This window comes from Patella vulgata, chromosome 2 (genome assembly GCF_932274485.2).
Source record: "Patella vulgata chromosome 2, xgPatVulg1.2, whole genome shotgun sequence".
NCBI classification, from domain to species: Eukaryota; Metazoa; Mollusca; class Gastropoda; family Patellidae; genus Patella; species Patella vulgata.
The window spans coordinates 79,487,712-79,504,151 of record NC_065880.2 but is presented as its reverse complement, the minus strand read 5'-3'; the positions used below and the strand labels follow the sequence as shown (position 1 = coordinate 79,504,151).

The window sequence follows — 16,440 nt, the reverse complement described above, 5'->3', positions numbered from 1 at the left end:
AATATTAGCATTATTATTAACTAGTTTACTATGCACCAATACACTTCATAGTATCACACCTGTTTCCAGATCAACTTGGATCATAAGTATCATCAATTGATTATTAGGTAAGTGATCTTTTACCAATGATCACTCAAATACACTTCAGACGGGCTTTTTTCTGAATCATCGCACGAAACGAAATCCAACTACGGAGTACTCTCTATGGGAGTCTGATGACTATCTATATAGTTCTTCAAGAAGCAGGGTATTAAGATAAGAACATATTTCCTGATATCAATGCACCTTTCTTAGTCATATTTCCTCATTTTGATAAATTCTCATTTCAGTCAGATTATCATTCTGAAAATGGTTATAGCCACAAATGTATATCCACATTTATTCACAGCCTGAATATCCCGAGAAAAATATTTCTGTTTATTATCGAGGGGTTTCAGCTTGCGGAGGCAAAGACACTCTTGGCTGCCCACACGGGTAGGCATTATTTCAACCTATTTTACTTAATGTTGCTGAAGCAAAATAAAATGTATCGAATAATTGTTTGATATGTTATCTTTTATATTTGAGAAGAAATATAAAACTGAATTATTAACTGATGATGCATTATGTAAGATTTAGATAACGAGTGTAGTCTCGGTTGTCATTGCTACCGTTGTTACGAGTTGATTATGAGACGCGAATAAATGTCTAATGAATGGTTTATATAATATTTAAGGCCAAGCGAAAGATCTACATTAGGCAAATTTAGCTCTTACATAATGCATCTTTAACTGGCCCTTTCAAACTCTCAAAACGAAAAAAAATCCCAACCCATCAAATCTTACGATACTTGATAGCAAGGGTATGACTAAGAATAAGAATAGCTTATCTTGTGCACGACCAATGTTATTATTATCTCTGGAACAATGTGAATTCCGTCGGTTCCGTATCAAAGTTATCCGTGATTTTCCAGCCTGGTTTCCCAATGTCAGTGATGCAGGACACAGAAGGCCTGGTACGGAAAGGCGTCTACCTTTGGAAGCATGATAACGATCCTCTGACAATTGGAAAGCGAAATTCGGGAGCTTTATGTTGTACGTAGCATCGCTGTTAGGCGAATAATTCTCTCATATATCAGAAACTCCGAGAAGTCATCCCCCATTTCATTTCATTACTTTATTGGGCCAGTCACCCGGTAATTTGTAATATATCTTTGTTTTTAAATTTAATTTTCAATTAACTCGTCTAATTTTTTTCTTTTTTCAATCAATTTATCGATGAAATACTGACCATTTCTAAAACTTTACAATTAAAACAATTCTTTTAACCATGCAGATACAGAAAAGATAATTATTAATGAGATGTATTAAGATTGTTTTTTTCTGGTCTTAAGGTATAAAAGAAATGAAATGAAATGAAATGGGGTTTAAAATGCTACTGTTCTGCTCCTAAACTGGGCTAATGAAGACGGGCATACGCCATACAGTGTGCTATGAGGGAAATTTTGCCCGGGCAGCGGCGCTACGGCCTACTCTTATATCGAATTCCAACTGTCAAGGGATCTTTTACGTGCACGTCATAAATGTACACATAATTCCCATGCTTTTCTGGAGGACTGATTATAAAATTGTCATTTGTTTGAAATCTGGAGTCTTAAGAGTGTCGGGCATTTAAAGCTACTGTGTCAACGTTTCACTCGTTTTAAATCTAGGCTGTTGATCTTCCACTGTTTTAAAGCTGGATTGTCGCTGATTCTGTTTTAAAGAATTTCAAAGTTTCTGTCGTTTAAAGCTGGAATGTCGAGTACCAAAGATTATGTCGCTTAAAGCTGGTTTGTGGAGTATCAAAGTTTCTGTTGCTGAAAGATGTGGGAGCTATGTTTCTGTTGCTGAAAGATGGAGGTCCAGTCGGTTTCGAGATGGTATTCAACTGAAAATCAAAATCAAAGAAATGGAAATCGTCACCGTCGATTAGTACGTTATTGTGCATCAAATTGTCTTTTAAAGAGAAAGGCCAAAACTATCTAAAGAGCGTTAATCAACTGACATTCATACAAATTAAAGATGATTTTCAAAGACAAAAACCCCAAACCCAAAACCCTGCTGTCACTTTTGGTTGCCTATCCCAAGGTTTGTAGCGCCTTGCCTTCCCAAGCCCTAGATATCAGTCCAAAAAGGATATAGCCTTTGTTAAGTTAGCGGTAGTTCCCCTCCCATTTATCTCTCATTACCCGTCACTAAACTGGAGCAATGATTTGGACTTGGATTTCTATGGCAGTATATTAGACTCAAAATTCTAACATGCTATCGTCTAATTTCTAACTTCTATTCATGTAATTTCTAACTTCTATTCATGTAATTTCTAAATTAAGACAAAAAGACAATGTATAATCCAACTTCTTTTTTTGTTCAGTGTAAATTTTAATTCTGTTTGATCTTATTTCTCTTTGTTGTCGCTCTCGATGCTGACATTGAAAACAACATCGAACGTGATATTGTTGGCAAATACTATTTCAAATACAAGCTAAACAACATTTACGGTTTAGCTTATATTTGAAATAGTATTTCAATTTGCAAACCATGTCACGTTCGATGTTGTTTTCAATTTCAACACTCCGCCAAACCATTCAACCTGACGAAGAGCGATTCGTTGGTATCAACATAATGGTCCCGATCACACGGTGGCGACACCAAACGTCATAATGATGGTTGCTAAGAAGAAGTATCAAAATTCTAAATTTGTTTGACTTTCATGCTTAACATGTAAAGTAGACATTTTTCGTCTTAATTATAAAAATAAGATGAAACAGAATTAAAATTTACACTGAACAAAAAAAAGAAGTTGGATTATACATTGTCTTAATTTAGAAATTACATGAATAGAAGTTAGAAATTACATGAGTAGAAGTAAGAAATTAGACGATAGCATGTTAGAATTTTGAATCTAATATACCGCCATAGATTTCAGATACCGAAGATTCTTTATCACATTTGTAACACTAGCAATTCTGATACATGAGTGATGTTTAAGAACGGGAATTTGTTATTTTGAACAAAGATCCCCACATACTGAAATGCCGGTATTAAAGTTCGGTTAAAAGAGGAATTCATCATTTTATAATGTCAGGAATGTCGTCTCAGTTGGAACCTGTGATACCTAATCTTATCGCTGGAACAACATCACGTGCTACCATCTGTCTGCCACACCGGATCTTATCACCCGAGGGCGCTCTGTGCCGAGGTTACAGGTCAAATTAGGACACGAGCCTTTTACACGAAGCACGTGCCGTATTGCAAACATCATTAAAGCCAGACGTGAAAACGATATTTTGACAAGGATGGGAAGAAACTGGTTCTGGGTCTTGCAGGAAGGAGGTTATCTAAAAACTTCAAAATAAATTTTCAAAGATTCTTTATAATAAGATAATAGAGGCGTATGCTTAAATTAAATGCTAATGATAGCTATGGTTTATTACGTAATTTATAGATAAAATAATAAGATCTGGTTTGAAAGTAGGGTGTACGGATCTGTCGATTCAGAAGTTATCTGGAAAATTTAAATTTATTTTTCAAGGTGATTTTGTTTAAAAAAGAAGATGATTTTGACACAACCTTTGATTAACACTTCTCTTTTCAGCCACCCCCTAAACACTGGGATGTGGTGACTATTGATTTTCCTAGGGGAAAAAATTCCCGAGAGGACACCAAAACCCAATATTTTTATTCCTAGAAGGGACAGGGAGGGATCTCTCCTCCCAGTACCGAGATATTGTGTGTGTGTGGGCTGTGTTGATTTCTAGCATATATAAGCCACGGTATTGGCTTGAGCATTACTATTAGGATAACATCGTTGAAAACCACATTGAAACCAAGGGGATGTAAAACCACGTCACTGAGTCCTATTGCTTACTTAGGCCCTCTCTGTAAACAACAGAGTATTGACGAGTGTTGTGCAAAATGCAAAGCATGCTTAATAGATTTAGAATAAGTTCCACTTATGGGAAGTATTATTGCATTCCCAGGGTTGCGTTCACTCATTTTTAGTAAAATTAAACCCTGTACATTCAGCACCGTTAATTTAATTTTACCTTTTGTTCAAGCGTGAATAAATTAAACAGTTTCTTAATATGAATATTGCATGGCGGCAATGAAATCGGGGTGAACCTCCTACTTTTCTGTTTATAAAGATCAGAATACGCCATGCAGTGTGCTATGAGGGTAAGTTTGCCCAGAAAGGGGCGTTTCCACTTATTCTCCAACCGTCGTTTTTGGTACCATCCGAATTACTATACATGGTGTAGGATGGAGGGCCTGACAAGGACATCTATTTAGTCGTTTGGATGGAACGAAAAAACGATGTCCCGTGAACACATTGACGTGCACGTAAAAGATACCTTGACAGTTGGAATTCGATATAAGAGTATTCTGTAGCGCCGCTGCCCGGTCAAAATTTCCCACGTAGCACACTGTATAGTGCAGTATGCCCGTCTTCATTAGCCCAGCCGGAGCAGAACATTAGGACGTTAAGGCCCATTCCATTTCGTCCTGCATCACCAACAATTTCAACCACGCTGAAAAACCAGAGGAACTGTTCTGGCCAACAGCGGGATCGATCATCCAGGGGCACATGATTAGGGACCAATAGTCCCACTGATCCAGGGACAGCTGTTTAGGGAGCCAGAACCTCACTGATCCAGGTATCAGCTGGTTAGGGGACCAGCGCCTCACTGAACCAGGGACAACAGGTTAAGCAGTCAGCGTCTCACTGATCCACCGAGGCTCGTTGATTAATGGCAGTAGAATAAGTCAAGAATTGGTTTCAGCTCTTTTTATATATTTTGGTCAATAGAGAGAGAGAGAGAGAGAGAGAGAAATTGGGTTTAACGTCCACTCGACACAAACTAGGTCATTTCGGGACTAACATATGGTTTAATTTTATTTCAATAATTCGCTTGCGCATAGGGGTCTTTAGCAGTGGGAGGAAACCGGAGGACCCGGAGAAAACCCACGAGGTTGGACAGGCGACCCTACTCCTTGTCACGTACAACCGGGGATTCGAAACCACGCCAGTCGACTCAATGACAGACTTTATGATACAGCGCGCGCACGCTAACCATTCAGCCATCCAACCCCCCATTTTGGTCAATTCTGATCACGATAACTGAACTAGGTTAAATCTATTTCCACATCGTAATCTGGACATCCTATTCCCAAATGAGAAACTATGCGATAAGAAAAAAAGCCCCTTCATAGATATTTGCTCGACGATAACCATTAAATTAATGATAGTGCCGCTATGGTTTATCAATAAATTACATTTCTTATACAACAAGTTGGTTCAATTTCTGAAATCTAACTCTCAAAATATCTGCTGCCCTATTTAGCGTTAAGTAGTGTCATCTATTTCTCGCGGAACGGAGTTGTTTAATCTTTTTTTTAGAAATGAAATGAAATGGGTGTTGCCGTCTTAGTTTTCTGCACCGATCGCGCGTATTAAAGGGGCAATAGGATTAGATAAAGAGCTAGCAGTTCTCGCTATAATAGTTAAAAAGATAGATAATGAAAAGGAGTTTATTCAAAAATATTTCAGTCAAATAGGCTCACTCTGAACCCAGATATGAGCGATACTAATTTAATAACTATAGTTGTTACGATATTAAACAAAGTGTCGATTATCCATTTTTACGGTTATTTCATCCACCGCAAAACGTATTCAAATCTATTAGAGTTGAGTTTGGTCTTAGTAAGTTAGTTAATGTATAATTAATAATTTAGATAACATTCAATACCTAAAGAAATACCTTCAATAGGCATATTTAACTCTTGCATAATGTATGTTTAAGACGGACAAACACCGTCATCGTTAGCCTGTGATATTTACTGGATTTGAATACGTTTTCTGATGGATGAGTTAACGTAAAAGTGGATAATCGAAACTTTGTTTATTATTGTAACAACGGTATAAATGTCATTGTGCTTGATAACGATAAGAGGATACTTGTCGAAACGTCGTGCTTTTAGATTAAAACCAGTGATTGTTTCTCATAAAATTGTGTTCTGTTATGGTATAAATGACAATAGAGGCCAGAATATAATTATATCGCCGATTCTTCGGCTCAGAGTGAAGCAATATGACTGAAATTTGTAACATATTTTTTTTTGTCATTATCTATGTTTCAACTATTATAGTGAGAACTGTCAGCTCTTTATCTAATCTTACCTAATGCCCCTTTTAATCAACCATATAAAGAATGTGAATAAAAATGCGTGAAATGTAACGGAAGTGTTTCATTTGTTGTTAATGTGTTTTTTCAGTAGTAAAAATTACAAGACAAGCGGCACGTGTATGTCTTACAACTAACAGATGTTTAAATGTAAAAAAAAACTTTTTTAAAATGTTTTTTGATGTCGTAAAACACATATCCAAATAAACCGACAGCATCTGGTGCGAGGCTCTGGTTCGCGCAGCTGTAATATAGGTCTTTGGGTCACGTGTTTCCGGGAGATTACCATCTGGGAATAATGTAGTTACAATGCCATTATTAATGAATCTTGACGTAAGCAGTTTATTTATTTATTTATGTATACCATGCTGTAATATTTCATACATTATCTAATATTTTCAAAGATAAAACAAACACATTCCTGTCTGTCTTGTGCCATTCTGCGTATATCTGATTCAAACTATAGCCATCCCATACATGCGTAGAAGATAATCCAGTATCCGTTCTGAGAGATGTTATAAGTTTTTAGTGGGTTCACACCCAAACATATGATCGGGAAGAACTTCCGTGTATGAAAATCTCAGATAAACGGTATTAAAGAACAGATGGGAACAGATACAACAAGTCAAAACCTTTTTTTTAGCAAGTCCAACTTCGTGGGTTTTCTCAGGGTCCGCCGGTTTCCTCCCACTGCTAAGAGAGTCCTATGCGCAATCGAATTATTGAAATAAAATGAATCTATATATTAGTCCTGAAATGACCTAGTCTGTGTCGAGTCGACGTTGAACCTCATTTCTACTTTAGCAAGATTTGGTTTGCACTTTCTTTGAAACGTCAACATACTCGTGCAGGACGGAACGGCATTTTCTATGTCAAATTAAGATTGGTGTAGATCAAAGTTCTGTCATTGATTCCCCGATTCATCGCTTGTATGTGACAACCAGTAGGGTCGCCTGTCTAACCCTGTGGGTTTCCTCCGGGTCCTCCGTTTTCTCCCACTGCTAATGATCCACCCTTTCTCTCTATGTCAGTGATATGAGTCGTAGTATTACTCCTGTGAGGATAATTCGTCGCTATTGATAGTGGAACTGTATGATGAGAACTCGTGAATACAATTCTCCTATTCCTGTTCAAGGATAACCGGGGGGGTTGGATGGCTGAATGGTTAGCGTGCGCGCGCTGTATCATAAAGTCTGTCATTGAGTCGACTGGGGTGGTTTCGAATCCCCGGTTGTACGTGACAAGAAGTATGGTCGCCTGTCCAACCTCGTGGGTTTTCTCCGGGTCCTCCGGTTTCCTCCCACTGCTAAAGACCCCTATGCGCAAGCGAATTATTGAAATAAAATTTAAAACCATATGTTAGTCCCGAAATGACCTAGTTTGTGTCGAGTGGACGTTAAACCCCATTTCTCTCTCTCTCTCTCTCTCTCTCTCTCTCAAGGATAATCGAGTATAAAAAATTTATTTTAAAAAAGATTATTCGTTTTTAAATTTATATCAGAATGGTTGTTTGAAATAGGGTTGTACACGTGACTGGTTCGTTATATTGAGGTAGTCGCTGTGAGAGATTTCACTGTACTGGATTATTAAGGTAAATGAAAATGCCTGTCGGAAAATCTTGAAACGATAAGCATACCTGCCTAGGGGTCACATGTCAACCTAATTGTTAAAAACCAATTGCTTGAAATCATCAGCATATAAAAAGTATTAGCTTTGTGGAATTTTGAAATGAAAACAAGTATCAAAGGCAAAGAATAAGTGACATCAGGCATTCCAGAAAGAGCGATCACTATTTTGGATAGTTTACACGAAGCAACTACTGTTTGAACTAGGTGTGTAACCCTTACACCTAATCTGAAATGTTGATAGATCTATAGAGTACAGACAATCTACATACACGTGATAACATCAACACATTGTCTGAAGGTCGTAACCTCAACAACCTTAGGGGGGTTGGATGGCTGAATGGTTAGCGTGCGCGCTCTGTATCATAAAGTCTGTCATTGAGTCGACTGGCATGGTTTCGAATCCCCGGTTGTACGTGGCAAGGAGTAGGGTTGCCTGTCCAACCTCGTGGGTTTCATCCGGTTTCCTCCCACTGCTAAAGAACCCTAAGCGCAAGCGAATTATTGAAATAAAATTAAACCATATGTTAGTCCCGAAATGACCTAGTTTGTGTCGAGTGGACGTTAAACCCCATTTCTCTCTCTCTCAACAACCATAACATGGCTTCTGCTAAACTAAAAATAAAAATTACTAATCCGAACACAGCAAAAATATAAAATTATAGTGGTCCACACCATATAATGTATAGTTTAAAAGTATACGACAAAAATGTAGGTGTAATTTGAAAAGAAAATTGAAATATAAAATCAGCTTTTAGCAATATTTTGGGATAACCTTTTATTTTTTTGCGAACAACGCTCACAAATGAGACCATGGCGTGAAAGGAGTTCACGAATGAACGAATGAATGAATGAGTTTTAAAGAATGTCAGCTACAACGGGGCTATATTGCGCTAAACATATGGTGATTTTACTTGAGACAAACTATAAACAATAATCACAAAATATATACATAAATAAAAAGATATCCCAGTAAATATAAAATAAAAACAAATTTCACAGACTTTATGGATAAATATGTAAAATATCAAACCCCTAATCAGATATACAATTAAGTTTTTCTCTCTTAAAAAGTCTAACGTTTTATAGTATAGTCCCGGTTGGGCAAATGGTTCGCGTCGGAATTCAATCTCGGGACATTCTAGTCGTGAGGTCAATGCCCTATTGCTCGACAACCGTGTTATGAGAAGAGGTATTAAACAGGCTTTATGTAACAACTAAATCTGCCACTTGCAGGTCTTTCTTTAGACCTTAAAAGGAGCTAAATCGCTAATATTTTGGGCCTAGAAATTGGCAAAAATGGGTCGCAACACATATAATAATGTAATATAAATTTATATAAACTATTTACATTCAATCGTTTCCGTTTTACTGTGAATAGTCATCAGTTATGTTCGGCGAAATACGCCAGAAGTCTCAACACCGATAGTATATATTGCGCATGCTCTCCAAATAAGAATATGGCATCACCGTTTGACATGACTTGTGGAATATGTCTAGCCTCATTCTTTGAGCAACTTGTTACAAATGGCGCTGAAACGCATTATGGTACACGATTCGTGTACCAATGGTAAAATGTTTATTTTGTCTTAAATATTGGATATAAGAAGCACATCTTTTCCAGGTAAGACCATAACACCAATGCTGATTTAAATTGCAAAAAAATTCGTGTTTTCAATGTCGAAGATTTTGGATGATATTGAGTTACGGACTTAGCTACTTTAAACGTTATATAAATTATTAATTAAACATTAATTAATATACTAAGACCATAATCAACTCTATTTAATGGATTTAAATACGTTTTGTGGTGGATGAAATAACCGTAAAAATGGATAATTGAGACTTGTTTATTATCTTAACAACGGTAGTAATGACGATCGAGGCTATCCTAAAATTGAATCGCTAATATCTAGGTTCAGAGTGAAGCAATTTGACCGAAATCTTCTGCACATTTCAACTATTATAGCGAGAACAGTCAACTCTTTATCTTATCTCCCATAATGTCCCTTTAACTATTCTAGAATGAGCAAAGCATACCCTATCTCGTGTACAGCATCCGTCACTACCTATATTGCAAACTGGTTCACACATTGAACTGGTTTCGCTTCCGCGCTGGTATGTGACAAAGACAAATAAAAATAAAGTAAATGTTAATTGAAATATATCTCATCACAAAGTAGTCATTATGAAATGAAATGGGATCTAACGTTCTACTTATCTGCGCCGACTGTACTAATGAAACGTGTACGCGCCATACAGTGTGCCTTAAGGAAAATTTGGCTCGGACAGCGGCGCTACGGACTACTCTGATTGCGAATTCAAAATGCCAAGGGTTCTTTACATACATACCAATTTCTCGTCCTATCCTAACGACTAGACACTGTTCTTGTCAAGCCTCCGTCCTGCACCACTGACTGACAAAGGGAACCGCGATCAAATTCGTAACAATCTCTGTTGTACATCTGTATACTTGGTTGGTGGAGATCGGGAGCAAACATTGTCGAACCCACTTCCGTACTAATTAAATGGTTCCCTTTTAGCATTTTAAGTACGCACTTACTCCTGTCACGATCTCTTCATGACATTTGAGATAACGAGAAAATAAACCAGTAAATAACAGACAGAAATGCCAATAATGTCTTCTTAAAATTTAATGGACTAGGTAAAAAGAATCCTGAAAGAATTTGCATGAAAAAAAAAACATACGAAAAAGAGGATTCGTTACTATGTAATCACGAAATGTCTATCATCTTGGTAAACTGATTCGTATACACTTTGTTTTAAACGGAAACATTCGGAAAACCGAGTTATCCTGTGTCTAAAGGGTGCACAAATCGAAACCATTTAGGAAAACAAATATTTCGCTTAACAGATCTTAAAGCCGTATTCACACTTTCATTAACTTCGATGAAATATCAGTTGATCGAAGACGATTTGTATAGTTCGAGTACGAGATGGTTACGCTTCGGGTTTCCACCGATCCCGAACGACTAGAATCTTTATACTTACAAAGGAGCTGTCTTTGGAGCTTCTGAAAGGTAGCGTTGTGGATCCAGGGATATATATAATTCCACAGTGTATCTTTTTTACTCAATATACTTCCTGTTCTTCCTCACATCCCTGTGACCCGCGCCTTTCTTCCTCACCTCACAACTAAGTCAGAAAATATGCTTCCTCAGACCAAGTATTGTAGAAAAATATCCTTCCTCATTCATAGATGAAATATTTTTATTATATTTTATAAAAAGATGACAATATACTTCCTCACAGCCGACACTACCCTCATCCCCCCACCTCTTCACACGCCCCCCATCCAAATACATGTATGGAAAATAATATCCGTTGTCATAGTCGAAGGACGGAGAAATGTTTTTATGTTTATAAAGTGGTGACAATATCTTTTCTCATAGCTGACACTAGACACTACTCCCCCGCCCGCCCCTCCCCCTCCCCGCTATCAAAATAAGGAAAATAATATCCTACAAAACGAAAATAATATTCGTTGTCAAAGTCTAATGATGGAGAACTTTTTTTCAAAGAGTTAAAGAGAACATTTTTTTTATGGCGTTTACCTTTTCTTTCTCACACTGTGCCTTTTCCCTCAATATTTATTGGGCAAATGGAATATTATACCCCTGTAGTGGATCAGTTAGCGTCTACTTATCACCATTCCCAGAAACTACACGTACGATTGAAATACAAATGGCCCCGTTATCAGAAGAGAAGGGATGGGGAGGTGATGAACAATTTTCTTTTTTCGTCCGCCCTATGCAAGGTTCTTAGGAAACATTTGTTAACCCGTTGGTTGAAAGGTTAGATTGTATTGTGTTATAAAACAATGATTTAGTAACTATTATTACACGTGGTATATTGTCTATAGTCTATAGATACCAGGAGATATTATTACACGTGGTATGGTCTATAGATACCAGGAGAGAGAGAGAGAGAGAGAGAGAGAGAGAAAGAGAGAGAGATATGGGGTTTAACGCCCTCACGACATAAACTAGGTCATTTTGAGACTAACATATAGTTCAATTTTATTTCAATAATTCGCTAGCGCGTAGGGGTCTTTAGCAGTGGGAGGAAAACCGGAGGACCCGGAGAAAACCCGCGAGGTTGAACAGGCGACCCTACTCCTTGTCACGTCCACGCCAGTTGACTCAATGACAGAAATTATGATACAGCGCGCACGTACTAACCATTCGCCCCCCCTCCCTCCCCCAAATTATTAAAATAAAATTGAACCATATGTTACCCGCGAAATGACCTTCTTTGTGTGGGGTGGACGTTAAACCCTATTTCTCTCCTTCTCACCTTTGCATAGGAATCACTAATGATATTAAAGAAACTGCACCCTGAAACTATCCATCCAATGTTCAAAGATAATAACAATGTGATCGAATATGAAAGTATGAATTTTATATCCCTGAGTAAACTAACTATTTGTAGGTATAATATACTAGTTATTTACCAGTAAAAATCTATTCTGTTATCAGGAAGAACTATGAGTTTCATGCTATTCTTACTAATGTAAAACCACTCAAGTGTACATCCAATATAGATAGCTTTGATGTATCGTCCACTATCTCATTGATTGTGTATATATTTTGCATGGTTCAGTGTTTATCTAGATGAGTTCTGTTTGATGTCGAGCACCGATATGGCGGATATTTTGGAAACTTTAGACATGATAACACAAACTGGTAGCCAGTAAAGAATAAATTATACACCTTTGAAATATTTTCATCAAGTATGTTGTTCAATGTCTGAACTCTTATCGTATTTGTTTTATTAGTTTTGTTTTATCCTGTAAACGTTATCACCTTCGCGGGGGTGGGGGTGGGGGTGAATGGCCGAATGGTTAGCGCGTGCGCGTTGGATCATAAGGTTTGTCATTGAGGCAATTGGCGTGGTTTTGATTCTTCGGTTGTACGTGACAAGGAATAGGGCCGCCTGTCCAACCTTGTGGGTTTTCTCATATGCTAATGACCTCTACGCGCATGCTAATTATTGAAATAAAATTGAAACATATGTTAGTCCCGAAATGACCTAGTTATTGAAGTTATTACTTTAAGACATGCAGAGTCGTTGGGATGGGACGAAAAATTGTGATCCGCATTGGTGTAGACGTAAAAGAAAACATGACAGTTGGAATTCGATAGTAGGTTTGTTTTTATACAATATTTTATTTATATATAGAGCGAGAAATGGGGTTTAACGTCCACTCGACACATTTCGGGACTAACATATGGTTCAATTTTATATCAATAATTCGCGTAGCGGTCTTTAGCAGTGGGGGGAAACCAGAGGACTCGTAGAAAACCCACCAGCGCTGAATCGAAACCACGCCAGTTGACTTAATGACAGACCTTACCCAGTCGGCCATCCAACTCCCCTCTTAAAGACCTCACACCACTTCTCATTATTGTAGTACTAGTAGGTACTTGAATGATATTAGAATCTATTTTGTTTTGATGAGATGTAACATAAGGTAATAATTGGTATTAGTTTATTAAACATGTCAAGATAAAGTTTATTATTTAAAACCCTGTAGTTACTTACTATTTTAGCTCGAGTTACAATTGAACACCACGATAATCTAATTCACATACATACCAACACGTGTAGAGAGTCATAAGATTTTTTACAGAAGTTAAATTTTGTACAACTATGGAGTGTGTAAAATAAACGAACCGAAATAACGTTATCAACTTAAGTTCAATAGTACAATGGTGTCAGCCAGCCAGTCATTCAGTGGAACTTAACGTCTACTTCCATCTAGGGTGATATCGCAGACAGTTGTTTCCTGGGAAACTTGCGAGAGGAGCCAAACAAGGGGTTCGTCGCGCATAATTGATTCCGTTTCCTTAGTTGAAGGCGCAAGTGCATTATGGTGACAGTGTCTTTCCGTTTTAAGTTTAATTTTAGTTGGACTATACAATAATGAAATTGGCAAAACAAAACGAAACGAAATAACTACTGACATTAAATTAATAACGAAATTGTACAACAAAAAATGTTAGGTTTAGTAATACACCAACCCTCGCATTTCTGAAATCGGGTATTTTCCTCTTATTGCACGACAACCGTGCTACATATGCTAAGTGAAGCAGTTCAACAAAAATTGTTAAAGTAGGACCCCCCCCCCCCCCCGTCGGCCCGGATAAGAAAGAACGGGAAAATGGATGTGTTTGTTTTCTTGAACAATACCCAAAACTACATATATCTTCATGGTATTCAATCTTATGAAATAAAATGAAATGAGTTTAATGGCCTACGGTTCTGCTCCGACTGGGATAATGAAGACGGGCATACGTCATGCAGTGTGCAATGAGGGGAAATTTGCCAGGACATACACTTATATCGAATTCCAAATGACAAGGGTTCTTCTACCAGAACGCCAATGTGTACATGGGACCTTTGTTTTTCGTCCCATCCGAACGAGTGTCCTGCACCACTGACAAAGGGGAACAAAGCGAAAAATTCAGAAGAACTTTCTCGACCACAACCGGGATCCAGAGCTGGACCTTTTACTTACTGAGCCACCGCGGCTCAAAATTCAACATTATAGTGACGTCAGTGTACAGGAGTTATACCAGCTGAAACGCAACAGAAGGTGCTATACTGAAAGGTTAAAAATAATTCGCTTCCAATATCAACACATAACCCAAACCCTACTTCAATACACTTATATTTCAATGTGTATGTTTATTCTTATCATAAGATATTCCCCTCTAAATAACTCCGCAGGCTCGAAAAATAAAATAAAAAGCTTCTGATTTATTTTGGCAAGTTGTGAGTTATTACTTGCTTTCTATTCTTGGGTTGTTGTCGAGATATTTTTTTGCTAAATGGAGACAACACCCTTTTATAATAGAGGCAATAGATTTCCCGCCAAAAATACAATAGTCCACGTGCAGTCTATTGACGTGGTTCCTTCCTGTATGTAGACAAAGTGTCTGTTTGTTTATAGACAGTATACAATATTTATATAATAATGTGGAGAAAATGGTACAACGGATTTAACAATGTACTGTTACGGAGAGGGATGGACTAGGTAGCTCTGGGCCCTTTGGTTATTAAACATACATTATGCAAGAGCTAAATCTGCCTATTGCAGGTCGTCCGTTGGGCCTGAAATGTTATCTAAATTATTAATTAGACATTAAATATCCTCATCCAGACCATAACCAACTCCCGATGTCTTCTCAAGCCTGCGATATTTAATGGATTAGGATCCGATCTACTGCTCAACTCTCATTTATGATTAAATCAAGAAATAAATAATCGAGACTATGTATTTTATCGTACCGAATAATCGAGACTATGTATTTTATCGTACCGACTTTAGTAATGATGATCAAAGCTAGGCCCAAAATTCAATAGCTGAATTCTCGGTTCTGATGGATCAATTTGACTGATATTTTCAGCAAATTCCCTTTACATTCTTTACAGGGGGTTGGATGGCTGAATGGTTAGCGTGCGCGCGCTGTATCATAAAGTCTGTCATTGAGTCGACTGGCGTGGTTTCGAATCCCTGGTTGTACGTGTCAAGGAATAGGGTCGCCTGTCCAACCTCGTGGGTTTTCTCCGGGTACTCCGGTTTCCTCCCACTGCTAAAGACCCCTACGCGCAAGCGATTTATGTAAATAAAATTGAACCATATGTTAGTCCCGAAATGACCTAGTTTGTGTCGAGTGGACGTTAAACCCCATTTCTCTCTCTCTCTCTCTCTTTACATTCTTTACAGTATCTAGTTTGTAACTAGTATAATTAGAACTGCCAGCTCTTTAAAGATCTCTTTAATAATCTCCCATAATGTATCTTTAAACATTACTAAATTCCAAACCTTTACAGCGTAAGATAGTAATAGTTACGTCATTTCCGGAATTGACAAAATCCTTATACTGTGAGAATTGCATGTAAGTCGTTTGAGTAGATATTAACTATTAAAGTGTGCTGTATAATAAACCTAGAAGGTATATGTTTTTAATAGGTGACGTCATTTCCGAAAATTGATAATGAAGACCCAGGTTTCCATCTTTTATATGGGGGGGGGGGGAGAGAGATAATCACTGTGGTATATACATATATTTAGTGTAGAAACACGACCTAATAATCATTACTATCAATGTAGGAGTTAATAGTTTTTATATATGATAACCGCGACTATATACTATAGGTGTTTATAGCACATAATCTGATAAAAACCTGGACTTAAATCTGATATACCCTTGTGATTATCTTTCCCGCCATAAAACAGATGGGAACCTACATCTACCAGAGACCAAAAGGTATAAATAAATAAATCGTTTATGACATTTAAACTGTTACATCTATGGTTTTATTTTTCTAACTAGTTAAAAATTTTGACATTATTGATAAGAAAAATATATTTTTATCGCATCTCTTTGAGACAAAATACTCTTAATGAGCTCATTATTATTTTTATTAGTTTGCATTACAGTAAATTAAGTTTTTGTTGTACCATATATAAGTAACACCTTTTAAATGAAATAAAATGAAATGGGGTTTAACGTCTTACTGTTCTGCTCCTATACTGGGCTAATGAAGACGGGCATACGCCATACAGTGTGCTATGAGGGAAAT

The 16,440-nt window shown here is 37.3% G+C and overlaps 1 long non-coding RNA gene across 2 annotated transcripts in view; it reads right to left on the bottom strand.

Moving 5' to 3' along the window:
• The window catches only part of LOC126809947 (uncharacterized), a 79,588-nt gene that overhangs the window by 28,225 nt on the left and 34,923 nt on the right, over positions 1-16,440 (bottom strand). Inside the window, exon 3 of one of the 2 annotated variants that reach the window (XR_007675010.2) lies at positions 1,369-1,908. The exons of the other annotated variant lie outside the window; for it this stretch is intronic. This is a non-coding gene — a long non-coding RNA (uncharacterized LOC126809947). Of the gene's footprint in view, positions 1-1,368; positions 1,909-16,440 lie in introns of those variants that run through there. 2 annotated transcript variants of the gene reach the window in all.